At 42.7% G+C, this 13,403-nt stretch overlaps 1 protein-coding gene across 4 annotated transcripts in view; it reads left to right on the top strand.

Annotated features, from left to right (window-relative positions):
• Positions 1 to 319: 319 nt before the first annotated feature.
• Positions 320 to 13,403, top strand: part of ARHGAP29 (Rho GTPase activating protein 29) — a 75,630-nt gene continuing 62,546 nt past the window's right edge. The window contains exon 1 of one of the 4 annotated variants that reach the window (XM_027114378.1): positions 320 to 450. The gene's annotated coding sequence lies outside the window, so the exon portion shown is untranslated. Of the gene's footprint in view, positions 451 to 11,910; positions 12,224 to 13,403 lie in introns of those variants that run through there. The other 3 variants (XM_027114380.1, XM_027114381.1, XM_027114379.1) reach the window with 3 other exon arrangements.

The raw sequence follows: 13,403 nt of genomic DNA, 5'->3' as shown, positions 1-13,403 counted from the left end.
TGGAGGGTGCAAAAGGTGACTAATCCCTAAGGTTCCTCCGCCTGTCCTGCCGCAAGCCGCACGGGGAGGCTAACACGTCCTACAAGGCTCCGTACAGTTTGCGGGCTGAAGCGAAGCTGACAGCCTGCGCCGGGCGCTCGAGAGCCAGTGGCCGGCCCCACCTGCCGCAGGAGCCCGTCCCCGCCTCCCGGGCGCGCGGGCCAATGGGCTGGGCCCCAGCAGGCGGGTCGCGGCCGGGCGGGAGGTGCGAGGCCGTGGGCGGGGCTGCCCGGGCTGCCGTGGTCTTGGCTGTAGCTGCAGGGGAGGCGGCGGCGGTTTGGCCGGGCGTCCGCGGGCCGTGGGGGATGGGAGCGGCGAGCTCCAGCCCTCGGCGGCGGCGGCGGAGGCGGCGGCGGCGGCCGTGAATGTCGGGCGGGCATCCGCGTCCGGGACGCGGGATGGAGCGCCGCGGTGAGTGGAGGGTGGCGGCGCTCGCTGCGGCCGCGGCTGGGGGCTGGGGTCACACGCGGCGGCCACCCACGAGTCGCCGTCCAAGGTCCGGGCGGCCCAGGCGGCGGCAAGGGAGTGGAAGCAACTTAGGGCTGCGCTGGTGGCTGGCGGCGGCGGGTCGGGCCGGTGTCCCCGGGACTCCTGGTCCTCCGGGAGGGGTCCGACTGGACGAGGGGCGCGGAGGGCGCGGCAGGAGCGGAGGAGCGGGGAGGGCAAGAGCGGGCGTTGCAAGGACCGTCGGACCCCGCTGTCCCCAGTTAGGCGACGCCGCCCGGCCGCTGGGGAGAGGCTCTCGAGGCGGACTTTACTCCTTTACCAAGTCCCAGCTGAGCGTCTGTAGCCCTTCTCCCTTTTCTAACCACATGCCCTCATCTGCCTTTAAGCGGAGTTCGGGCGGGGGCTCCTTTACTCCTCCCCGCCCCACTTTTGATTTCCTTAACCGGGTCTTCACATTTGTCTTCTTTACTTGGGATCTTTTCGGAAGTTTGGTGCCCTTTCTGAAATTTTAGTCTGACAAATACAAAGGCTGAGATAAAATAACAAACACCTCGTGTTCCCTGTCTACCTTTTATCATACTTCGCCTCACCTAGGCCCGGCTGTTTATTTCTTTATTTTTGTTGGGGGGTCGGGAATGAAAAGTAGAAAAACACTCCCCTTTCTACCCAAGTGCCCTACTCTGGTGCATCCCTGTCTGTCTTCACACTCCTCCCTCCCTCTCCCACCACCGCGACCCTCTCTCTCACACCCCTGTAGCCGTCCTACACACACACACACACACACACACACACACACACACACGCACACACACACACACGCACACACACACACACGTACGCACGCACGCACGCACGCACGCGCGCGCTAATCCAGCCTGGTCCTAGGGCAAGCCCTGGGCTTTGCGAAATAGAAGTTGACAGGCGGGGGGATTGCAGCTGCTAAGAGGAGAGGAGAGCGTATCCCTGTGAGTTTGTTTCCCAGGCTGTCCCAGGACTCCTGTTCCAAACCTCAGCTCGAGGGACGGACTTCCTTTGGCCAGAACAAAGTAGCCAGGGACTCTCCTTGTCTTTGAGCCCCTCTGACATTTCCAGGGTCTATCTCGCTTTTTCATCACCACTCCTCTTTAGAAACGAGGGGGAGGTTTGTTTACCAACTACCCCCACTGGTGGTATTTTGGTTTTTTGTTTTGTTTGATCTTCGACATCCTCTATCTATCTCTAACGGTGGATCTTCTAGGAGCTGTTAGGAGGGGAAAGTTCCAAGACGACGGTGGAGCCAAAATAACCAAAGAACTTCTTGTTGCACATTTACCTTTTCCTTTTCTCTTCTTTTTTGACAATTAGTTTTGCCCCTTTGTTCGGTTTGAGGGAGGGGAGTTTCCTGTTCAAGAAAAAGAATTCATAATTATTAATATGAAAGTGAATATTTAGAAGAGTCAAGAAATTACAAATCAAATTATGAGTCTTGGAGATTTAAATCCCTTTCTTCAGAGATTTCTATAGGCAGTTGCCAAGAATGCATACTTAGAAATGCTTCCTGATTGTAGGAACTGTGCAAGTGAGGAACCTGGACACTAAAGCTTCATTAGTTTTATGGTAAATAGCTTTAGTCTCCTGATTCTGAGAAAAGTTTTAGAGTGATTTTGAAGGGAAGTAAGATAGACCTGGGTTGAAAATGTTTCAGTCCCCAGATTGGCAGGAGATAAAACTTTGGCTGAGATGAAGAAAGCACTGTTCTGCAAATCTATGGTGGCTGGTCATTCCTGCTCTGCCCACCTCCCTAAAATAGAACATCCACCTAAATTATCAGCACCTTCACTTCCCAGCTGTAAAAGCCCTTGACCTAGGAATGTGTGCTTCTACAACCACTGCTGTTGGTCCCAGTGGTTAGTACTGCATTGAACAAAGCTCATGCCCAGAAGGTACCCTGGAAAGATTTTCATTCCTGTACCATTGGTGATGCATTCAGCATTCGCTCAGAAAATTTAGTGTGATCCCACTCTGTGTTAGACAAGGTCCTGTGGAACCTTTCAGTCTATTGGGTAGAAGTAGACAATTCCAAATAAATAGGGCCCAAGGCATAGTATCTTGGGTTACCTGAGAAAAGTATGTTGAATGTCCTATGGGAAAGTTAAAGGGATGATTTATTTTCACTGGAGGGAATGAAAAGGCTTCTTGGAAGAAGTGATGTTTTGTGTGATATTGAAGTTAATTAAGAGAATGATTTTAATAAGCACAGAAGGCAGAAGGATCCTTCGGGGCAGAAGTGCTGGTTATCTCTAATACATACAAGGATATCACTGATCAGCTTCCATGATTCTGCTTTGAAGGCTATTTTGTTTGTTTTTAATTTCCCACCTCATCTCCAGTATGATGATGAGCCACAACACAGAAAGACACATTCATGTGTAAACAAACAAGGAGGTTTAAAAGGAAGGTTAGGAACACGTTTCGATATGGTGAGGATTTTTGTGGAGGGTTTGCAGTTTCTTCCTTGCCTTTATCATTACTCTGATAAGCAAAAGAGCCATTTGATGATATTGCCTCCCTAGGATAAGGGTTTTTTCTTTTTCTTAAAAAATGTTCCAGTATTTGTCACTGAGAAAGTTTTCAAATACCGTAGTCTTCCTTTCTAAGGAAGAAAATGGAAAATATTTTGAAAAATATTAAGGGAGAGAGGAAGTTGAATTTCAGGGATTATTCAAACAGAACCTTCTACAATTTTACTTTTAATTTACTTATCTGATATTCATTGAGCACTAAAAAATGATAACAGCTTTTTATACACTATGAGTGAGTTTTGACAATTGTATACACTCATGTAATGCCCGTAATCAAGATACAGAACATTTCCATTACTCCAAAAAGTAATGCTCATTTGGAACTCCCCCCACCTCCCATACTACAACCCCGTCATCAGGCAACGATTCGTGCTTTTTGTTACTAAAGATTAGGTTCATCTTTTCTAGAATTTCATGTAAAAGGAATCATACAGCATATATTCTTTTGTGCCTGACTTTCATTTGGCATAATGTTTTTGAGATTCACCCATGGGTTTTTGCTATGTCATAGATATTTATTGTTAAGTAGCATTTCATTGTAAGGCTATATCACAATTTGTTTAACCATTTATCTGTTGATGGACATTTGGGTTTTTTCCAGTTTTTGACTATAATGCTACGTACATTTGTGTACAAGTTTTTGGATGACTGTATTTTTCATTTTGGGAGGGTATATAAAAGAGTAGAATTCCTGGGTTGTATGGTAAATGTATGTTCAACTGTATAAGGAACTGCCAGGCTATTTTCCAAAGTGGTGTTTACCGTGTATAGCAGCAGTGTGTGGGAGTTTTAGTTGCTCTAAATCCTTCCTACACCAAAGTTGGTATTTCAGTCTAGCTAAAATTGAGAATTCCAGTAGATATTTAGTGATATCTCATTGTGGCTTAAATTTGTGTTTCCCTGATACTAATGATGTTGAGCACTATTTCATGTGCTTATTGCCCAGTTGTGTATCTTCTTTTTTGAAGTGTCTGTTCAGATCTTTTACTTATTAATTTATCGTGTTATTCACTCTATTATTGCGTTGTAGGAGTTCTTGATGTAATTTGAATACAAGTCCTTTGTCAGATATTTTCTCCCAGTTTGTGGGCTTAACAGTTGTCTTTCAAAAAGCAGAAGCTTTAAATTTTGATGAAGTCCAGTTTACCAGTTTTTTTTTTTTTTTATGGTTCTTGATTTTTGTGTCTGAGAAATTGTTCCCTGGATTTTCTCCCAAGTTTTCTTTTAGAATGGGGATCTTCAAACATATTCTTAAAGGACCAGATCATAAATATTTTAGGCTTACTGGCTACAGCACCTCAACCACTCAACTCTGCTGTTGTAGGGCAAAAACAGTTATTGACAGTACATAAACAGTTGGGCGTGGCTGTGTCCCCCCATAACTTTTTATAAAAACAAGCAGCTGCCTCCTCCAACTCCAGTATTTAAAAGACTGATAGTTTTAGGTTATATGTTTAGGTCTATGACACATGTTGAATTAATTTTAGGGCATGCTCTGAAGTAAGGATCAAGGATCATTTTTTTTCTCATATGGTTATCAAGTTATTTCAGCACCATTTATTGAAAAGACCATCTTTCCCCCTATTACTTTAGCAGCTTTTGAAAATCAACTGATTATATTTGTGGGTCTGTTTCTAGACTCTATTCTATTCTGTTGATCTATGTCTATCTCTATACCAATATCACACTGTCTTGACAACTGTAGCTCTATAGTAAATCTTAAAATCAGGCATTGTGAATCTTCCAAGTTTGTTCTTTTTTCAAAAATTTTTTGGCTGTTCACATTTTTTACATATTTATATACATTTTAGACTCAGCCTATCAATTTCCATAAAAAAGCCAGGAGGGATTTTGTTTGGGATTGCTCGAACCTATAGGTCAATTTAAGAGAGATTAAAGTCTTAACAGTATTGAGTCTTCCAATCCATGAACATGGCATACTTATTGATTTATCCAGTTCTTTAATTTCTTGCCATTAGTGTTTTGTAGTTTTAAATTTAGGATCTTGCACATGTTTTGTCTAATTTATTCCTAAAAATATCTTGTTTTTTGATGTTATTATAAATGGTATTAATTTCTAAAATGTCACTGTCCAATTGTTTGTTGCTAGTATGTAGAAGTAAAATTGATTATGGTATATTGACCTTGTAATCTGTGGCCTTGCTATATTCATTTATTAGTTGTAGTACCTTATTTATAGGTTCCTTAGGATTTTTGAGGTACACAAACGTGTCAACTTGTAATAAAGTGTTTCACTTCCTCCTTTTCAATCTGAGTGTATTTTATTTCTTGTTCTATTGTACTGGCTAAGACCTTCAGTAACAATATTGATCCTGATCTTAAGGGGAAAACATAGTATTTCATTACTGACTATGATGTTAGCTGTAGATTTTTGTAGCTGTCTCTTATCAGGTTGAAGAAATTCTTTTCTCTTCCTACTTTGGTGACTGCTTTAATCATGAAAGGTTGAAGAATTTTGTCAGATGCCTTTTCTGCATCTGTTAAGATGATCACGTGGTTTTTCTCTATTGAATATTAAACTAAGCTTGATTCTTGGGACAGACTTTCTTGGTTCTAATGTATTATTCTTTTTTATATATTGTTGGGTTTGACCTGCTAATACTGTGTTAGGAAATTTGATCTGTAGCTTTCTTGTAATATCTTTGTCAGCTTTTGGTATCAGAGTAATGTTGACCTCATAAAATGAGTTGGGAAGTTTTCCTGCCTCCTCTATTTTCTGAGAGTTTTTGTAGGACTATTTTATGTGGTTCAATAGATTTCATTAGCAAGGCCATCTGGGTCTGCAGTTTTCTTTGTGAGATATTTTAAATTATGAATCCAATTTCTTTAATACATATAAGGGTATCCAGATTTTCTATTTCTTGTGTTAGATTTGGTTATTTGTGTCTTTTAAGACATTTTTACATTTTATCTGTGTTGTTGAATTTTTTGGCAAAATTGTTTATAACATTCTTTCGTTTCCCTTTTAATATCTGTAGGGTCTGTACTGATGTTCCTTATTTCATTCATGATATTAGTAATTTGTGTTTTCTCTCTTTTTGATCAGTTCAGCAAGCTATTTATCTATTTAATTGATATTTTAAAAAAAACTTTTAGTTGATTTTTTCTGTTATCTGTCTTCTATATCATTGATTTCTACTCTTACAATTATTTCCTTCCTTTTACTTACTTCCTGTTCAATTTGCTCTTTGCTTTCTAGCTTCTTAAAGTGGAAGCTTAAATCACTGATTTTAGGCCCTCCTTTGTTTCTTTTTTTTTTTTTTTTTTGGTTGCATTGGGTCTTTGTTGCTGCACATGGGCTTTCTCTAGTTGCAGCGAGCGGGGGCTACTCTTTGTTGCGGTGTGAGGACTTGTCATTGTGGTAGCTCCTCTTGTTGCAGAGCACAGGCTCTAGGCATGCAGGCTCAGCAGTCGTGGATCAGGGGCTTAGTTGCTCCACGGCATGTGGGATCTTCCTGGATCAGGGCTTGAACCCGTGACCCCTGCATTGGCAGGTGGAGTCTTAACCACTGCGCCACCAGGGAAGTATCCCTCCTTTCTTTTTAATAAAGCATCTAAAGCTGAATATTTCTCTAACCACTGCTTTTACTGTGTAACTTACCCATTTTGAAATATCGTGTTTTCTTTTTTATTCAGTTTAAAATATTTTCAAATTTGCCTTGTGAAAATTTAACCCATGGATTAGTTAAAAATATATTTTATAATTTCCAAATATTTGGGGATTTCCCAATTATCCTACTGTTATTTATTCCAAATTTAACTTTGTTTGGGTCAGAACATACACTGTATGATTTCAGTTCTCTTAAACTTATTGGGACTTATTGTATGGTCCTACATATGGTCTATCTTAGTGAATATTTTATGTGTATTTGAAAAGACTGTGTATTCTGTTGTTGGGTAGAATTTTCTATAAATGTATATCAGGTCAAATTGGTTGATAGTATTATTTAAAATTTCTATATCCTTACAGATTTTCTCTTATTCTTTTTTTTTCTTGTTACACATTTTTCTTTGATCCACTTTTTTAAAAATTTAATTTAATTTTTAAAACAGCAGGTTCTTACTAGTTATCTATTTTATACATATTAGTTATATATGTCAATCCCAATCTCCCAATTCATCCCTCGCCAGCTCCCCCACCCCCGCTTTCCCCCCTTGGTGTCCATACGTTTGTTCTCTTATTTGTTCTATCAGTTAATGAAAGAGGATTGTTGAAATCTTAACTATCATTGAGATTTGTCTGTCTTTCCTCACATTTCTGTCAGGTTTTTCCTTGTATATTCTGAAGCTCTATTTTTAGGTGCATACACTTTTAAGATAATGTCTTTATGATGAATTGACTCTTTTATCATTATGAAATGGTACTCTTTATCCTTAGTAAAATGGGTTGTCTCATATAATAGAGCTACTTCTGCTTTCTTATGATTAGCATTTGCATGGCATATCTTTTTCTGTGGTTTTACTTTCAACCTATCTGTGTCTTTATATTTCAAGTCTGTTTCTTACAGGCAGTTATGTAGTTGAGTCTTAAGTTTTTATACAATTTGACAATCTCTGCTTTTTTATAGGGGTGTTTAGAGTATTTATATCTAATGTAATTATTGATATGATTGGGTTTAAGCCTATAATCTTGTTGTTTGTCTTTAATTTTTCTCATCTGTTCTTTGTTTCTTTTTTTTTTTGTCCTGCCTTTTTTTGGGATTAATTTTTTAAAATTCCATTTATGTCCACTGTTGGCTTATTAACTGTACCTCTGAAGATTTTAATATACATTTTTAACTTATTATAATATACCTTCAAATAATATTATGCTATTTCACATATAATGTAAGAACCTTACTTTGATTTCCCTCCTCCCTTAATTTTTGCTATTGTGATACTTTTTGCTATCCAGCATATGTTGTAAATGCCACACACATTGTTATTACTTTTGTTTTAAATATCAGGTTTTTTTTTTAAGAAATTTACAAAATGACGCTTGTTTTGAAGATTTGTTGGGGTGAGTCTAGAATACTATTTTAGTAGGGCTGGGTTAGATGTACTACTAACACATGTCCTTCTGGGATCTCTCCTTGAGTATTCAATAGGTCTCTCTACTCTGGCTGATGAACACTCAGAGGTCTCCCAGACCTGCGAAAGCCCTGGGAATTGTTCAGCTACAGGTCCCTGGAAATTCTTTGTCTATCCTTGTGGGGATTCACCCTATACATATATAGCTTTGTATTCAGCAAGAAAATTAAAGAGTTGCCTATGCAAATTTCTGGAGCTCTTCTTCTGCCTACCTTCTTCCTATCTGGTACTCTGTCCTACAGATTCCAGCTGTCCCAGTCTCCCTGCACTATGATCCCTTTCTCCTCAACCTAGCAAGAGTACCACACTCTGTTTGGCTTCCTTCTTGCATGCCATGGTCTAGAGTGTGTCTCCAGGCAGAAAGTTGGGGTGACTGTAGGGATCACCTCATTTGTTTGTGATCCCATCTCTCCAGGATCACAGTCCTGTGCTGTTTGTAGTCTAATGTCTGAAAACAGTATAGTGGAAGGGCAAGTCTGATCTCATTTATTCCTGCACTTGATGTATTTGAAATTTTAAAGACTTTTTTTTTTTAAATCTGGAGATTTTCTTTTCATCGTTTTCCTTGCAATTTGTTTGTTTAAGGAACTGTTGTTTGCTCTATAAAACGACCCACAGTCTAGATTTTACTGAGTGCATCCTGTGATGTAATTTAATATATTCCCTTGTCTTCTATATTGCTTATAAAGTGGTAATTGGGTCTAGAGCAAAGTTTCTCGACCTTGACACTATTGGCCATTTGGGGATGGGTAATTCTTTCTTAGGGGTAGAGGTAGGAGGGCTCAGGCGTGCTCTCTTGTGCAGGTAGGATGTTTGGCAGCATCCCTGGCTCTATTCACTAGATGTCAGTACAACTCCTTTCCAGTTGTGACAATCAAAGATGTCACCAGACATTGTAAAATGTTTTTAGAACCATATTCTGTTATGAAAAGTAGGCTACCTGAACTACAGAATCAACTTCAGGAATGTGAAGATCCTTACCCGGCAAAAATAGCAATACTACCTATGTTCACACTGAATAGAACACATGAAAAAGATTTTAACAATATGCAAGTTGAGGCTTCATAGAATGACAGAAGAGCAATATCACAGAGGATGTGATTTCTGTTTTAGAAGGGAAAAATACTAGAGACAATAATAACGAAAAATGGTAAAAACACAATTTTAAGATGTTGTACTTCTACAATAGATATACAGATGGTTTTAATTTTTTTTAACCCTTTATAATTTAATTATAAACCAAGAATTTTGGAGTTGCAAAAAGGTATTGTTTCAATAGTGTACTTTTCATACTTGAAACTTACTTGTGTGACATAAAATTTCTTTAAACAAAATGCAAGTTAGGGGGAATTAATAAAACAACCCTTTTAATTTAAAAGTGAACTACCATTTTTGCTAATGTTTCCAAATATTGTATTCCTCCTTACTAAGGAAAAAGAGTAGAAAAGATGACAGATAATTAATCTATTTTTTTAAAAGCTATAAGAGGAGGACTGGGATTGAGAGACTTCTCAAAATTTTCCTCAGATAACCGTACTTATAATTTAATGGTCTAATATTCGTTGACGATTCACTCTGTGTTGGTTCTATGCAGAATAATTGGTTGTTTTGAGATGGTTTAGAGGTAGATCTGGTGGGAAGGGTCTTGAGATTAACCCAGAGCAGATCCAAGGGGCAGACTTTCCTCCCTTGAGTTCCCTGAGGGTTACCCTGCCTCTACCTTCCATGGCCTTCAGAATCCTTTCCTCTCTCCCCCATTGGTGTCCTTCAGTTTAGTCATCAGTGGCTTCCATGGTGAGTGTCCATGGTGCATCATTCTCCTCCATTAGGATTTGAAGGAACATTTGGTTGTTAGGTGTCCCCAGCATTTTTAGTGCTTTTGATCTGGCACAGTTATGTTTAAAGTTTTTAAAAATTAAGCAAAGATAAAAGAAATTACAATAAATAGAAATTAAGATAGCTCTACTATCTGCAAAATGATAGTAGAGCCCAGGTAATCAAGGAGCCTGAGGTTCTCATATTTATCCTTTCCAAGTAACAACCTAGGGCCCTAATTGGGTTTATTTGTCCAGAATTGTTTGGGTGTGAAAGGTGTCCGTCTCCCCTTTTTCTGTCCATGGGTAGTCTCCCTATTTCTCTCTCTCTCTATCATTTCTGTCTCTTTTCCTTATTCTGTCTGCATCTTATTTTCTCTTTCTCTGCCTCCATTTGTCTCTGCATCTTTCTTGGTCTTCTTTCTCTCTTCTCCACAATTGTTTTCTCACCTTCTCACATCTCTCACGGCTTTTTCCTCTCCTTCCCTCCCATGTGCTCCTTTCTGTCTCTGTCACACCACCACTTCTACCTCACATACCCTTTCTCCCCATGAGGATCTTGTGCGAGACATTGTTCAACTTTAATAAGGAAAACAATTCTCTTTATTAAGGAAATGGTGATAATGGAGTAAGAAAGTAAAAAATAATTAATATACAGGTATTTAAAAATAGATATAAAGGGGTGTTTGAGATTGAGTGACTGCCTTATATTTCTTCCCCAAATCTTCCTTATGATTTAATAAGGGTTGGGATGCTCCAGCCCCCTTTTGCCCTGGGACCCCTGACCTCTCAGTTTGTTTCAGTTCAGGGCATCATCATTTTCCATGGTGAGAGTCCATGGTGCATTGTTCTTTTTATGTGTGGTTAGAAGGAGAGTTTGGTTTTGAGGTTTCCTTAGTGCCTGTGGCATGTCCTTGGTACTGTTGTGTTTGGGGTTTCAAGGGGTAAATTTGTGTAAGCTGAGTCAGACAATTCCAGTGTGGAGCTAAAATATCCAAGACGCTGAGCATTTTCATATTTATCTTTTCCAAGTAGCACCTGAAGGGCCAAATTTGCTCTGTTTCCCCAGCGTTGTTTTTAGTATAAGGGTTCAAAGATATGAGAGATGTTCCTCTTCTCTTTGCCAATGAGTGTTTTCTCCCTATCTCACTACCTCACTTGTTGGCTCTCTCATGCTCACTTCCGTTTTGTCCCTGTAAGTAGGCAGTCTCTCCTTTCTCTTTTATTTCTCAATATTTTCTCTTTCTGCCTCCACCTGTCTCTGCCTTCCTTGGTTTTGCCCCTCTCTCTCCCTATGTCTGCAGCCCCGCTTTCGTCCTACTTCTCCTCACACTCTCCCGTGTCTTTTTCTGCTTTCTCCCACATGCGATAATATTTTTCTCTGCCTCCACCACTGCCGCCAGCCACCCTGCCCATGTGCCCTCTGTTTCTCCATCAGTTCTTTCTGAATGTTCCAGAACTGAGATAACTAATGACGAGGCTTGTTCTCATGAGTAGAATGATGTAGAAGCTTTCAGCCCCTGCTGCTTTCTTTAATTATTCCATCTTTCTCAGACATATTTCTCATTCTGAGCGAGTTTGAGAGTGCAGTTGAAGTAATATAGGTCTAAGTGGAAAATATGACCCTGTACAGAGGGCAGAGTAGTTGGCTGGTTTTGAGGAAGTTTATTCTTTCGGAAAGGAGCCAGGCCTGTGTTACACTTTACCTGTGTGGGGTCTTGTTTTTGTTTTCTTGAGTTGGAGAGAGAGGAACGAGGTGGTCAAAAGAAGTACCTCATAAAAAATGTAGATTGCTCATCCAAGAAATTCCGATTTGCCAGATGAAGTCATCAGGTGACCTGTTCCTAAGGTTCCTCCGCCTGTCCTGCCGCAAGCCGCACGGGGCGGCTGACACGTCCTGCAAGGCTCGGGACAGTTTGCGGGCCGAGGCGAAGCTGACAGCCTGCGCTGGGCGCGCGAGAGCCAGTGGCCGGCCCCACCTGCCGCAGGCGCCCGTCCCCGCCCCCCGGGCGCGCGGGCCAATGGGCTGGGCCCCAGGGGGCGGGCCGCGGCCGGGCGGGAGGTGCGAGGCCGTGGGCGGGGCGGCCGGGGCTGGCGTGGTAGTGGCTGTAGCTGCAGGGGCGGCGGCGGCGGCGGCGGCTCGGCCGGGCGTCCGCGGACCGTGGGGGATGGGAGCGGCGAGCTCCAGCCCTCGGCGGCGGCGGCGGCGGCGGCGGCGGCCGTGAGTGTCGGGCGGGCGTCCGCGTCCGGGACGCGGGATGGAGCGCCGCGGTGAGTGGAGGATGGCGGCGCTTGCTGCTGCTGCGGCGGCGGCGGCAGGGGCCTGGGGTCACCCGCGAGTTGCCGTCTGGGGTCCGGGCGGCCCAGGCGGTGGCCCGGAGTGGAGGCGACTGAGGGCTGCGCTGGGGGCCGGCGGCGGCGGGCCGGGCCGGTGTCCCCGAGACTCCTGGTCCTCCGGGAGGGGTCCGACCGGACGTGGGGCGCGGCGGGCGCGGCAGGAGCGGAGGAGCGGGGAGAGCGCGAGCTGTGGCCCTGAGCAGATGATGAAGATAATAAAAGCAAACACATAGCACGTCCCACGTTCGGCGTACAGTTTTCTAAGAGCGCTACACGTTTTAACTTCACGAGAGTTCCACGATTATTTAAGTTTTCACACGGGGGAAACCTGCCGGAACACACAGACTCGTAATTGGCGTAGTGTGATTTAAAGTTGGACAGTTTTGCTCCAGAATCTGTGCTCCCTACCGCTACAGAGTCCGATCGGATCCTGTCCCACCCCCCTGCCCTGACAGCAGCCCTCAATTCATCTGGGTCTCTGTCCCGAGATATCTTAGGATTTCCGTGGTGCATTGTTCTCGTCCCTGTCTTTTGAGCTGAGGGAGGGGTGTTTCGTTCCGAGGCCTCTTGAGCCTCAATGTTTTTTCGCCGATTCCGTTGTGGGCGTGTTTGGGGCTTGACTTTTTTTTTTTTTTTTTTGACGGGTAAGCCCAAGTCTGAGACGTTTCAAGCTGGAGCGCTAGTGGTTCACGAGACTTGTGTCTCCATATTCATCTTTTTTGACTCTCTTCCTCAATAAAGAATTGGCCTGATACCTCTTCGGAGAGGAGGACTGTTAGTTGCTAAAGGCGGGAGCTGAGCGCCCCTTCCCCTTTCTCCAGGTGTCTCCGAGACGGTATCTCTTGTCCATCGCTATCAGTGCCTGCAGCCCTTTTTGGTTGCTCCATGTTCCCATTCTGTATTTAAATTCTGGGATGGGGAACGTGGTCTTTGGCATTGGGTAGTTTTGGAGAGCCCTGCCTGTCAGGAATGCTGGACATTCTGGAGGTGTGGGAGGTTGGGCAGCTTCATCTTCTTTAAACGTGCTGAATTCTAACTGCCCAGGGATGAAGTGTATGTGCGTTGCACGCCTTTCTTTAGAAATTAGTTATTTGCATATTATTGATAAAACTTT

This window comes from Aethalodelphis obliquidens, unplaced genomic scaffold (genome assembly GCF_003676395.1).
Source record: "Aethalodelphis obliquidens isolate GAN/ISIS:26980383/991018 unplaced genomic scaffold, ASM367639v1 scaffold13, whole genome shotgun sequence".
Classification (NCBI taxonomy): Eukaryota; Metazoa; Chordata; class Mammalia; order Artiodactyla; family Delphinidae; genus Aethalodelphis; species Aethalodelphis obliquidens.
The sequence above is the reverse complement of the archived record's forward strand: the minus strand, read 5'-3'. Positions and strand labels throughout refer to the sequence as shown.